Source organism: Euprymna scolopes, chromosome 30 (genome assembly GCF_053919585.1).
Source record: "Euprymna scolopes isolate OS-2025 chromosome 30, ASM5391958v1, whole genome shotgun sequence".
Taxonomy (NCBI): Eukaryota; Metazoa; Mollusca; class Cephalopoda; order Sepiida; family Sepiolidae; genus Euprymna; species Euprymna scolopes.
Genome location: NC_136511.1, coordinates 24639324 through 24653073, shown reverse-complemented (window position 1 = coordinate 24653073; position 13750 = coordinate 24639324). Strand labels below are relative to the sequence as shown.

Genomic DNA, 13750 nt, shown 5'->3' with positions numbered 1-13750 from the left:
GGATGATTTTGGTAGAGTTCTCATAGGTCAAATCGTTGACTTTGGAGCCCTTAACAGCCAATTTTCTGGCCGAAAACCGATCCAAATCTCAGTACCCTGTATATCAAATTTCGAGTCTGTAGACTAAAAATTGACAGAGTTATTGCGTAGGGAAATGTGCACAGACAGACACACGGACGGACACAAACAGACACACAGACATGTTCACTTTATATATATATATATATATATATATATATATATATATATATATATATATATATATATATATATACATTTAATATTCTGAGTTTCAGTACAGCCAAGGAAGCATGTAGCAAAGAAGGGAATTCCAAAGTCTAGCTGTTCGAGGGAAGAAACTATTAGAGTAGAAAGCCTTCTGGCATTTCAGGACCTTAACAGTGATGGGGGGATTTTATTGTTAATCGGGTTTGTCGTGGATATGTATGTCGATGGGGCACAAGAGCAACGAGTTCATCAGAATACATTAAAATGTTTGTAAAACAGATGCATCATTGCGGCGATGGGCCAGTGATTAGAGCTTAGTTGACAAAGTGGGACCTATTAGATTGAAAATTCTTTTTTGGACCCTATCCAAGAGGAAGAGACTAGCGGTAGATGCAGCAACCTTGATGTGGCAAAAATACTTGATGCGTGGATGAATGTTGGCCTTGTAGAGGTACAGAATACTCTCAGGTGTGAGTAGTCTTCTAGCTCGATTATGGGAACCCACCTTCTTTGCAGCAGCTTTCGCAATGTCCGCAATGAATTTGTTCGAGATCATTACGCCAAGGAATTTGAAGGAAGAATTCTCAGGTAGAATGCTATTTGTCATTGATATCGGCGATTGGAGAAGCATCTTGTAATTGTTAAAACAGAGCAACTTAGTCTTACTAGCATTAAATGTTACCATCCATTTTCGGCCTCATTTCACAACGGTCTGGAAGTTATTTTCTAACGATTCTGCCATTGTCTTAAATTTATGTTCATCCGATCTTCTCTTATGCATATTATAGAGCATTTTATCATCAGCAAATATACCCATCTCGGACACAATATTATCATGGAGGTCGTTTATTCATGTCAGGAATGATAATGGTCCAAAGATCGACCCTTGAGTCACTCCCGCATTAAGTTTATGCTGACTGGGTGTAGGTCCATCAATAACGACCTGGACTGAAATATATTGTCTTAGAAGGATCTAATTATATTTACAGTTCTACCGTAGCATTAGAAGGATCTAATTATATTTACAGTTCTACCGTAGCATTAGAAGGATCTAATTATATTTACAGTTCTACCGTAGCATTAGAAGGATCTAATTATATTTACAGTTCTACCGTAGCATTAGAAGGATCTAATTATATGTACAGTTCTACCGTAGCATTAGAAGGATCTAATTATATTTACAGTTCTATCATAGCATTAGAAGGATCTAATTATATGTACAGTTATACAGTAGGATTAGAAGAATCTTATTATATTTACAGTTCTACCGTAGCATTAGAAGGATCTAATTATATTTACAGTTCTACCGTAACATTAGAAGGATCTAATTATATGTACAGTTCTACCGTAGGATTAGAAGAATCTTATTATATTTACAGTTCTACCGAAGCATTAGAAGGATCTAATTATATTTACAGTTCTACCATAGCATTAGAAGGATCTAATTATATGTACAGTTCTACCGTAGCATTAGAAGAATCTTATTATATTTACAGTTCTACCGTAGCATTAGAAGGATCTAATTATATTTACAGTTCTACCGTAGCATTAGAAGGATCTAATTATATGTACAGTTCTACCGTAGCATTAGAAGAATCTTATTATATTTACAGTTCTACCCTAGCATTAGAAGGATCTAATTATATTTACAGTTCTACCGTAGCATTAGAAGGATCTAATTATATGTACAGTTCTACCGTAACATTAGAAGAATCTTATTATATTTACAGTTCTACCGTAGCATTAGAAGGATCTAATTATATTTACAGTTCTACAATAGCATTAGAAGGATCTAATTATATGTACAGTTCTACCTTAGGATTAGAAGAATCTTATTATATTTACAGTTCTACCGTAGTATTAGAAGGACCTAATAATATTTACAGTTCTACCGTAGCATTAGAAGGATCTAATTATATTTACCGTTCTACGATAGCATTAGAAGGATCTAATTATATGTACAGTTCTACCGTAGGATTAGAAGAATCTTATTATATTTACAGTTCTACCGTAGCATTAGAAGGACCTAATTATATGTACAGTTCTACCGTAGGATTAGAAGAATCTTATTATATTTACAGTTCTACCGTAGCATTAGAAGGATCTAATTATATTTACAGTTCTACCGTAGCATTAGAAGGATCTAATTATATTTACAGTTCTACCATAGCATTAGAAGGATCTAACTATATTTACAGTTCTAACGTAGCATTAGAAGGACCTAATTATATGTACAGTTCTACCATAGCATTAGAAGGATCTTATTATATTTACAGTTCTACCGAAGCATTAAAATGATCTAATTATATTTACAGTTCTACTGAAGCATTAGAAGGATCTAATTATATTTACAGTTCTACAATGGAATTAGAAGGACCTAATTATATTTACAGTTCTTCCACAGAATTAGATGGATCTAATTATGTATACAGTTCTACCGTAGCATTAGAAAAGTCTAATTATATTTACAGTTCTACCGTAGCATTAGAAGGATCTAATTATATTTACAGTTCTACAATAGCATTAGAAGGATCTAATTATATGTACAGTTCTACCGTAGGATTAGAAGAATCTTATTATATTTACAGTTCTACCGTAGTATTAGAAGGACCTAATTATATTTACAGTTCTACCGTAGCATTAGAAGGATCTAATTATATTTACCGTTCTACGATAGCATTAGAAGGATCTAATTATATGTACAGTTCTACCGTAGGATTAGAAGAATCTTATTATATTTACAGTTCTACCGTAGCATTAGAAGGACCTAATTATATGTACAGTTCTACCGTAGGATTAGAAGAATCTTATTATATTTACAGTTCTACCGTAGCATTAGAAGGATCTAATTATATTTACAGTTCTACCGTACCATTAGAAGGATCTAATTATATTTACAGTTCTACCATAGCATTAGAAGGATCTAACTATATTTACAGTTCTAACGTAGCATTAGAAGGACCTAATTATATGTACAGTTCTACCATAGCATTAGAAGGATCTAATTATATTTACAGTTCTACCGTAGCATTAAAATGATCTAATTATATTTACAGTTCTACTGAAGCATTAGAAGGATCTAATTATATTTACAGTTCTACAATGGAATGAGAAGGACCTAATTATATTTACAGTTCTTCCACAGAATTAGATGGATCTAATTATGTATACAGTTCTACCGTAGCATTAGAAAAGTCTAATAATATTTACAGTTCTACTGTAGCATAAGATAGATATTATTATGCTTACAGTTCTACCGTAGCATTAGAAGGATCTAATTATATTTACAGTTCTACCATAGCATTAGAAAGATCTAATCATATTTACAGTTCTACCGTAGCATAAGAAGGATTTAATTATATTTACAGTTCACCCATAACATTAGAAGGATCTAATTATATTTAAAGTTCTACCGTAGCCTTAGAAGGATCTAATTTTATTTACAGTTCTACCGTAGCTTTAGAAGGATCTAATTATATTTAAAGATCTACCATAGCATAAGAAGGAACTAATTATATTTACAGTTCTACCATAGCATTAGAACGATCTAATTATATTTACAGTTCTACCGTAGCATTAGAAGGATCTAACTATATTTACAGTTCTACTATAGCATAAGAAGGATCTAACTATATGTACAGTTCTACCATAAGATTAAAAGATCTAATAATATTTACAGTTCTACCATAAGATACAAAGATCAAATTATATTTACAGTTCTACCATAGCATTAGAAGATCTAATTATATTTACAGTTCTACTATAGCATTAAAAGGATCTAATTATATTTACAGTTCTACTATAGCATTAGAAGGATCTAACTATATTTACAGTTCTACCATTAGATTAAAAGATCTAATTATATTTACAGTTCTACTATAGCATTAGAAGGATCTAATTATATTTACAGTTCTTCCGTAGGATTAGAAGAATCTAATTATATTTACAGTTCTACCGTAGCATTAAAAGGATCTAATTATATTTACAGTTCTACCATAGCATTAGAAGGATCTAATTATATTTACAGTTCTACCGTAGAATAAGAAGGATCTAATTATATTTACAGTTCTACCGTAGGATTAGAAGAATCTAATTATATATACAGTTCTACTGTAGCATTAGAAGGATCTAATTATATTTACAATTCTACCATAAGATAACAAAGATCTAATTATATTTACAGTTCTACCGTAGCATTAGAAGAATATAATTATATTTACAGTTCTACCGTAGCATAAGAAGGATCTAATTATATTTACAGTTCTACCGTAGGATTAGAAGAATCTAATTATATTAACAGTTCTACCAGGGCATTATAAGGATCTAATTATGTTTACAGTTGTACCACATAATTAGATGGATCTAATTATGTTTACAGTTTTACCGTAGCATTAGAAGGGTCTAATTATATTTACAGTTCTACCGTAGCATTAGAAAGATCTAATTCTATTTACAGTTCTTCCGTAGCATTAGAAGTTTCTACTTTTGTTTAAAGTTCTACCGTAGCATTAGAAGGATCTAATTATATTTACAGTTCTACCGTAGTATTAGAAGGGTCTAATTATATTTACAGTTCTACCATAGCATTAGAAGGATCTAATTATATTTACAGTTCTACCATAGCATTAGAAGGATCTAATTATATTTACAGTTCTACCATAGCATTAGAAGGATCTAATTATATTTACAGTTCTACCATAGCATTAGAAGGATCTAATTATATTTACAATTGTACCACATAATGAGAAGGATCTAATTATATTTACAGTTCTACCGTAGGATAAAAAAAATCTAATTCTATTTACAGTTCTTCCGTAGCATTAGAAGGTTCTACTTTTGTTTAAAGTTCTACCGTAGCATTAGAAGGATCTAATTATATTTACAGTTCTACCGTAGTATTAGAAGGGTCTAATTATATTTATAGTTCTACCATATCATTAGAAGGATCTAATTATATTTACAGTTCTACCATAGCATTAGAAGGATCTAATTATATTTACAGTTCTACCATAGCATTAGAAGGATCTAATTATATTTACAGATCTACCATAGAATTAGAAGGTTCTAATTATATTTACAGTTCTACCATAGCATTAGAAGGATCTAATTATATTTACAGTTCTACCATAGCATTAGAAGGATCTAATTATATTTACAGTTCTATCATAGCATTAGAAGGATCTAATTATATTTACAGTTCTACCATAGCATTCTAAGGATCTAATTATATTTACAGTTCTACCATAGCATTAGAAGGATCTAATTATATTTACAGTTCTACCGTAGCATTAGAAGGATCTAATTATATTTACAGTTCTACCATAGCATTCTAAGGATCTAATTATATTTACAGTTCTACAGTAGCATTAGAAGGATCTAATTATATTTACAGTTCTACCGTAGCATTAGAAGGGTCTAATTATATTTAGAGTTCTACCATAGCATTAGAAGGATCTAATTATATTTACAGTTCTACCATGGCATTAGAAGGATCTAATTATATTTACAGTTCTACAATAGCATTAGAAGGATCTAATAATATTTACAGTTCTACCAAAGCATTAGAAGGTTCTAATTATATTTACAGTTCTACCATAGCATTAGAAGGATCTAATTATATTTACAGTTTTACCATAGCATTAGAAGGATCTAATTATATTTACAGTTCTACCATAGCATTAGAAGGATCTAATTATATTTACAGTTCTACGTAGCATTAGAAGGATCTAATTATATTTACAGTTCTACCTTAGCATTAGAAGGATGTAATTATATTTACAGTTCTATCGTAGCTTTAGAAGGATCTAATTATATTTGCAGTTCTACCATAGCATTAGAAGGATCTAATTATATTTACAGTTCTACCGTAGCATTAGAAGGATCTAATTATATTTACAGTTCTACCATAGCATTAGAAGGATCTAATTATATTTACAGTTCTACCATAGCATTAGAAGGATCTAATTATATTTACAGTTCTACCATAGCATTAGAAGGATCTAATTATATTTACAGTTCTACCGTAGCATTAAAATGATCTAATTATATTTACAGTTCTACTGAAGCATTAGAAGGATCTAATTATATTTACAGTTCTACAATGGAATGAGAAGGACCTAATTATATTTACAGTTCTTCCACAGAATTAGATGGATCTAATTATGTATACAGTTCTACCGTAGCATTAGAAAAGTCTAATAATATTTACAGTTCTACTGTAGCATTAGATAGATATTATTATGCTTACAGTTCTACCGTAGCATTAGAAGGATCTAATTATATTTACAGTTCTACCATAGCATTAGAAAGATCTAATCATATTTACAGTTCTACCGTAGCATAAGAAGGATTTAATTATATTTACAGTTCACCCATAACATTAGAAGGATCTAATTATATTTAAAGTTCTACCGTAGCCTTAGAAGGATCTAATTTTATTTACAGTTCTACCGTAGCTTTAGAAGGATCTAATTATATTTAAAGATCTACCATAGCATAAGAAGGAACTAATTATATTTACAGTTCTACCATAGCATTAGAACGATCTAATTATATTTACAGTTCTACCGTAGCATTAGAAGGATCTAACTATATTTACAGTTCTACTATAGCATAAGAAGGATCTAACTATATGTACAGTTCTACCATAAGATTAAAAGATCTAATAATATTTACAGTTCTACCATAAGATACAAAGATCAAATTATATTTACAGTTCTACCATAGCATTAGAAGATCTAATTATATTTACAGTTCTACTATAGCATTAAAAGGATCTAATTATATTTACAGTTCTACTATAGCATTAGAAGGATCTAACTATATTTACAGTTCTACCATTAGATTAAAAGATCTAATTATATTTACAGTTCTACTATAGCATTAGAAGGATCTAATTATATTTACAGTTCTTCCGTAGGATTAGAAGAATCTAATTATATTTACAGTTCTACCGTAGCATTAAAAGGATCTAATTATATTTACAGTTCTACCATAGCATTAGAAGGATCTAATTATATTTACAGTTCTACCGTAGAATAAGAAGGATCTAATTATATTTACAGTTCTACCGTAGGATTAGAAGAATCTAATTATATATACAGTTCTACTGTAGCATTAGAAGGATCTAATTATATTTACAATTCTACCATAAGATAACAAAGATCTAATTATATTTACAGTTCTACCGTAGCATTAGAAGAATATAATTATATTTACAGTTCTACCGTAGCATAAGAAGGATCTAATTATATTTACAGTTCTACCGTAGGATTAGAAGAATCTAATTATATTAACAGTTCTACCAGGGCATTATAAGGATCTAATTATGTTTACAGTTGTACCACATAATTAGATGGATCTAATTATGTTTACAGTTTTACCGTAGCATTAGAAGGGTCTAATTATATTTACAGTTCTACCGTAGCATTAGAAAGATCTAATTCTATTTACAGTTCTTCCGTAGCATTAGAAGTTTCTACTTTTGTTTAAAGTTCTACCGTAGCATTAGAAGGATCTAATTATATTTACAGTTCTACCGTAGTATTAGAAGGGTCTAATTATATTTACAGTTCTACCATAGCATTAGAAGGATCTAATTATATTTACAGTTCTACCATAGCATTAGAAGGATCTAATTATATTTACAGTTCTACCATAGCATTAGAAGGATCTAATTATATTTACAGTTCTACCATAGCATTAGAAGGATCTAATTATATTTACAATTGTACCACATAATGAGAAGGATCTAATTATATTTACAGTTCTACCGTAGGATAAGAAAAATCTAATTCTATTTACAGTTCTTCCGTAGCATTAGAAGGTGCTACTTTTGTTTAAAGTTCTACCGTAGCATTAGAAGGATCTAATTATATTTACAGTTCTACCGTAGTATTAGAAGGGTCTAATTATATTTAGAGTTCTACCATATCATTAGAAGGATCTAATTATATTTACAGTTCTACCATAGCATTAGAAGGATCTAATTATATTTACAGTTCTACCATAGCATTAGAAGGATCTAATTATATTTACAGATCTACCATAGAATTAGAAGGTTCTAATTATATTTACAGTTCTACCATAGCATTAGAAGGATCTAATTATATTTACAGTTCTACCATAGCATTAGAAGGATCTAATTATATTTACAGTTCTATCATAGCATTAGAAGGATCTAATTATATTTACAGTTCTACCATAGCATTCTAAGGATCTAATTATATTTACAGTTCTACCATAGCATTAGAAGGATCTAATTATATTTACAGTTCTACCGTAGCATTAGAAGGATCTAATTATATTTACAGTTCTACCATAGCATTCTAAGGATCTAATTATATTTACAGTTCTACAGTAGCATTAGAAGGATCTAATTATATTTACAGTTCTACCGTAGCATTAGAAGGGTCTAATTATATTTAGAGTTCTACCATAGCATTAGAAGGATCTAATTATATTTACAGTTCTACCATGGCATTAGAAGGATCTAATTATATTTACAGTTCTACAATAGCATTAGAAGGATCTAATAATATTTACAGTTCTACCAAAGCATTAGAAGGTTCTAATTATATTTACAGTTCTACCATAGCATTAGAAGGATCTAATTATATTTACAGTTTTACCATAGCATTAGAAGGATCTAATTATATTTACAGTTCTACCATAGCATTAGAAGGATCTAATTATATTTACAGTTCTACGTAGCATTAGAAGGATCTAATTATATTTACAGTTCTACCTTAGCATTAGAAGGATGTAATTATATTTACAGTTCTATCGTAGCTTTAGAAGGATCTAATTATATTTGCAGTTCTACCATAGCATTAGAAGGATCTAATTATATTTACAGTTCTACCGTAGCATTAGAAGGATCTAATTATATTTACAGTTCTACCATAGCATTAGAAGGATCTAATTATATTTACAGTTCTACCATAGCATTAGGAGGATCTAATTATATTTACAGTTCTACCATAGCATTAGAAGGATCTAATTATATTTACAGTTCTACCGTAGCTTTAGAAGGATCTAATTATATTATCAGTTCTACCCTAGCATTAGAAGGATCTAATTATATTTACAGTTCTACCATAGCATACGATGGGTCTAATTATATTTACAGTACTACCATAGCATTAGAAGGATCTAATTATATTTACAGTTCTACCATAACATTAGAAGGATCTAATTATATGTACAGTTCTACCGAAGCATAAGAAGAATATAATTATATTTACAGTTCTACCGTAGCATAAGAAGGATCTAATTATATTTACAGTTCTACCGTAGGATTAGAAGAATCTAATTATATTAACAGTTCTACCAGGGCATTATAAGGATCTAATTATGTTTACAGTTGTACCACATAATTAGATGGATCTAATTATGTTTACAGTTTTACCGTAGCATTAGAAGGGTCTAATTATATTTACAGTTCTACCGTAGCATTAGAAAGATCTAATTCTATTTACAGTTCTTCCGTAGCATTAGAAGTTTCTACTTTTGTTTAAAGTTCTACCGTAGCATTAGAAGGATCTAATAATATTTACAGTTCTACCGTAGTATTAGAAGGGTCTAATTATATTTACAGTTCTACCATAGCATTAGAAGGATCTAATTATATTTACAGTTCTACCATAGCATTAGAAGGATCTAATTATATTTACAGTTCTACCATAGCATTAGAAGGATCTAATTATATTTACAGTTCTACCATAGCATTATAAGGATCTAATTATATTTACAATTGTACCACATAATTAGAAGGATCTAATTATATTTACAGTTCTACCGTAGGATAAGAAAAATCTAATTCTATTTACAGTTCTTCCGTAGCATTAGAAGGTTCTACTTTTGTTTAAAGTTCTACCGTAGCATTAGAAGGATCTAATTATATTTACAGTTCTACCGTAGTATTAGAAGGGTCTAATTATATTTAGAGTTCTACCATAGCATTAGAAGGATCTAATTATATTTACAGTTCTACCATAGCATTAGAAGGATCTAATTATATTTACAGTTCTACCATAGCATTAGAAGGATCTAATTATATTTACAGATCTACCATAGAATTAGAAGGTTCTAATTATATTTACAGTTCTACCATAGCATTAGAAGGATCTAATAATATTTACAGTTCTACCATAGCATTAGAAGGATCTAATTATATTTACAGTTCTATCATAGCATTAGAAAGATCTAATTATATTTACAGTTCTACCATAGCATTCTAAGGATCTAATTATATTTACAGTTCTACCATAGCATTAGAAGGATCTAATTATATTTACAGTTCTACCGTAGCATTAGAAGGATCTAATTATATTTACAGTTCTACCATAGCATTCTAAGGATCTAATTATTTTTACAGTTCTACCGTAGCATTAGAAGGATCTAATTATATTTACAGTTCTACCGTAGCATTAGAAGGATCTAATTATATTTAGAGTTCTACCATAGCATTAGAAGGATCTAATTATATTTACAGTTCTACCATGGCATTAGAAGGATCTAATTATATTTACAGTTCTACAATAGCATTAGAAGGATCTAATAATATTTACAGTTCTACCAAAGCATTAGAAGGTTCTAATTATATTTACAGTTCTACCATAGCATTAGAAGTATCTAATTATATTTACAGTTTTACCATAGCATTAGAAGGATCTAATTATATTTACAGTTCTACCATAGCATTAGAAGGATCTAATTATATTTACAGTTCTACGTAGCATTAGAAGGATCTAATTATATTTACAGTTCTACCTTTGCATTGGAAGGATGTAATTATATTTACAGTTCTATCGTAGCTTTAGAAGGATCTAATTATATTTGCAGTTCTACCATAGCATTAGAAGGATCTAATTATATTTACAGTTCTACCGTAGCATTAGAAGGATCTAATTATATTTACAGTTCTACCATAGCATTAGAAGGATCTAATTATATTTACAATTCTACCATAGCATTAGAAGGATCTAATTATATTTACAGTTCTACCATAGCATTAGAAGGATCTAATTATATTTACAGTTCTACCATAGCATTAGAAGGATCTAATTATATTTACAGATCTACCATAGAATTAGAAGGTTCTAATTATATTTACAGTTCTACCATAGCATTAGAAGGATCTAATTATATTTACAGTTCTACCATAGCATTAGAAGGATCTAATTATATTTACAGTTCTATCATAGCATTAGAAGGATCTAATTATATTTACAGTTCTACCATAGCATTCTAAGGATCTAATTATATTTACAGTTCTACCATAGCATTAGAAGGATCTAATTATATTTACAGTTCTACCGTAGCATTAGAAGGATCTAATTATATTTACAGTTCTACCATAGCATTCTAAGGAACTAATTATTTTTACAGTTCTACCGTAGCATTAGAAGGATCTAATTATATTTACAGTTCTACCGTAGCATTAGAAGGATCTAATTATATTTAGAGTTCTACCATAGCATTAGAAGGATCTAATTATATTTACAGTTCTACCATGGCATTAGAAGGATCTAATTATATTTACAGTTCTACCATAGCATTAGAAGGATCTAATAATATTTACAGTTCTACCAAAGCATTAGAAGGTTCTAATTATATTTACAGTTCTACCATAGCATTAGAAGGATCTAATTATATTTACAGTTTTACCATAGCATTAGAAGGATCTAATTATATTTACAGTTCTACCATAGCATTAGAAGGATCTAATTATATTTACAGTTCTACGTAGCATTAGAAGGATCTAATTATATTTACAGTTCTACCTTTGCATTAGAAGGATGTAATTATATTTACAGTTCTATCGTAGCTTTAGAAGGATCTAATTATATTTGCAGTTCTACCATAGCATTAGAAGGATCTAATTATATTTACAGTTCTACCGTAGCATTAGAAGGATCTAATTATATTTACAGTTCTACCATAGCATTAGAAGGATCTAATTATATTTACAATTCTACCATAGCATTAGAAGGATCTAATTATATTTACAGTTCTACCATAGCATTAGAAGGATCTAATTATATTTACAGTTCTACCGTAGCTTTAGAAGGATCTAATTATATTTACAGTTCTACCCTAGCATTAGAAGGATCTAATTATATTTACAGTTCTACCATAGCATACGATGGGTCTAATTATATTCACAGTACTACCATAGCATTAGAAGGATCTAATTATATTTACAATTCTACCATAAAATTAGAAGGATCTAATTATATGTACAGTTCTACCGAAGCATAAGAAGAATCTAATTATATTTACAGTTCTACCATAGCATTAGAAGGATCTAAGTATATTTACAGTTCTACCATAGCATTAGAAGGATCTAATTATATTTACAGTTCTACCATAGCATTAGAAGGATCTAATTATATTTACAGTTCTACCATAGCATACGAAGGATCTAATTATATTTACAGTTCCACCGTAGCATTAGAAGGATCTAATAATATTTACAGTTCTACCATAGCATTAGAAGGATCTAATTATATTTACAGTTCTACCGTAGGATTAGAAGAATCTTATTATATTTACCGTTCTACCGTAGCATTGGAAGGATCTAATTATATTTACAGTTCTACCATACCATTAGAAGGATCTAATTATATGTACAATTCTACCATAGCATTAGAAGGATATAATTATATTTACAGTTTTACCATAGCATTAGAAGGATCTAATTATATTTACAGTTCTACCATAGCATTAGAAGGATCTAATTATATTTACAGTTCTACCATAGCACTAGAAGGATCTAATTATATTTACAGTTCTACCATAGCATTAGAAGGATCTAATTATATTTACAGTTCTACCATAGCATTAGAAGGATCTTATTATATTTACAGTTCTACCGTAGCATTAGAAGGATCTAATTATATTTACAGTTCTACCATAGCATTAGAAGGATCTAATTATATTTACAGTTTTACCGTAGCATTCGAAGGATCTAATTATATTTACAGTTCTTCCGTAGCATTAGAAGGATCTAATTCTATTTACAGTTCTACCATAGCATTAGAAGGATCTAATTATATTTACAGTTCTACCGAAGCATAAGAAGAATCTTATTATATTTACAGTTCTACCATAGCATTAGAAGGATCTAATTATATTTACAGTTCTACCATAACATTAGAAGGATCTAATTATATGTACAGTTCTACCGAAGCATAAGAAAGAATCTAATTATATTTACAGTTCTACCATAGCATTAGAAGGATCTAATTATATTTACAGTTCTACCATAGCATTAGAAGGATCTAATTATATTTACAGTTCTACCATAGCATGAGAAGGATCTAATTATATTTACAGTTCTACCATAGCATACGAAGGATCTAATTATATTTACAGTTCTACCGTAGCATTAGAAGGATCTAATTATATTTACAGTTCTACCATAGCATTAGAAGGATCTAATTATATTTACAGTTCTACCGTAGGATTAGAAGAATCTTTTTATATTTACCGTTCTACCGTAGCATTAGAAGGATCT

The 13750-nt window shown here is 29.7% G+C and overlaps 1 protein-coding gene across 3 annotated transcripts in view; it reads right to left on the bottom strand.

The window, feature by feature from the left end:
- Nucleotides 1-13750, bottom strand: part of LOC145254719 (bactericidal permeability-increasing protein-like) — a 69969-nt gene that overhangs the window by 674 nt on the left and 55545 nt on the right. The gene's annotated exons all lie outside the window — the stretch shown is intronic.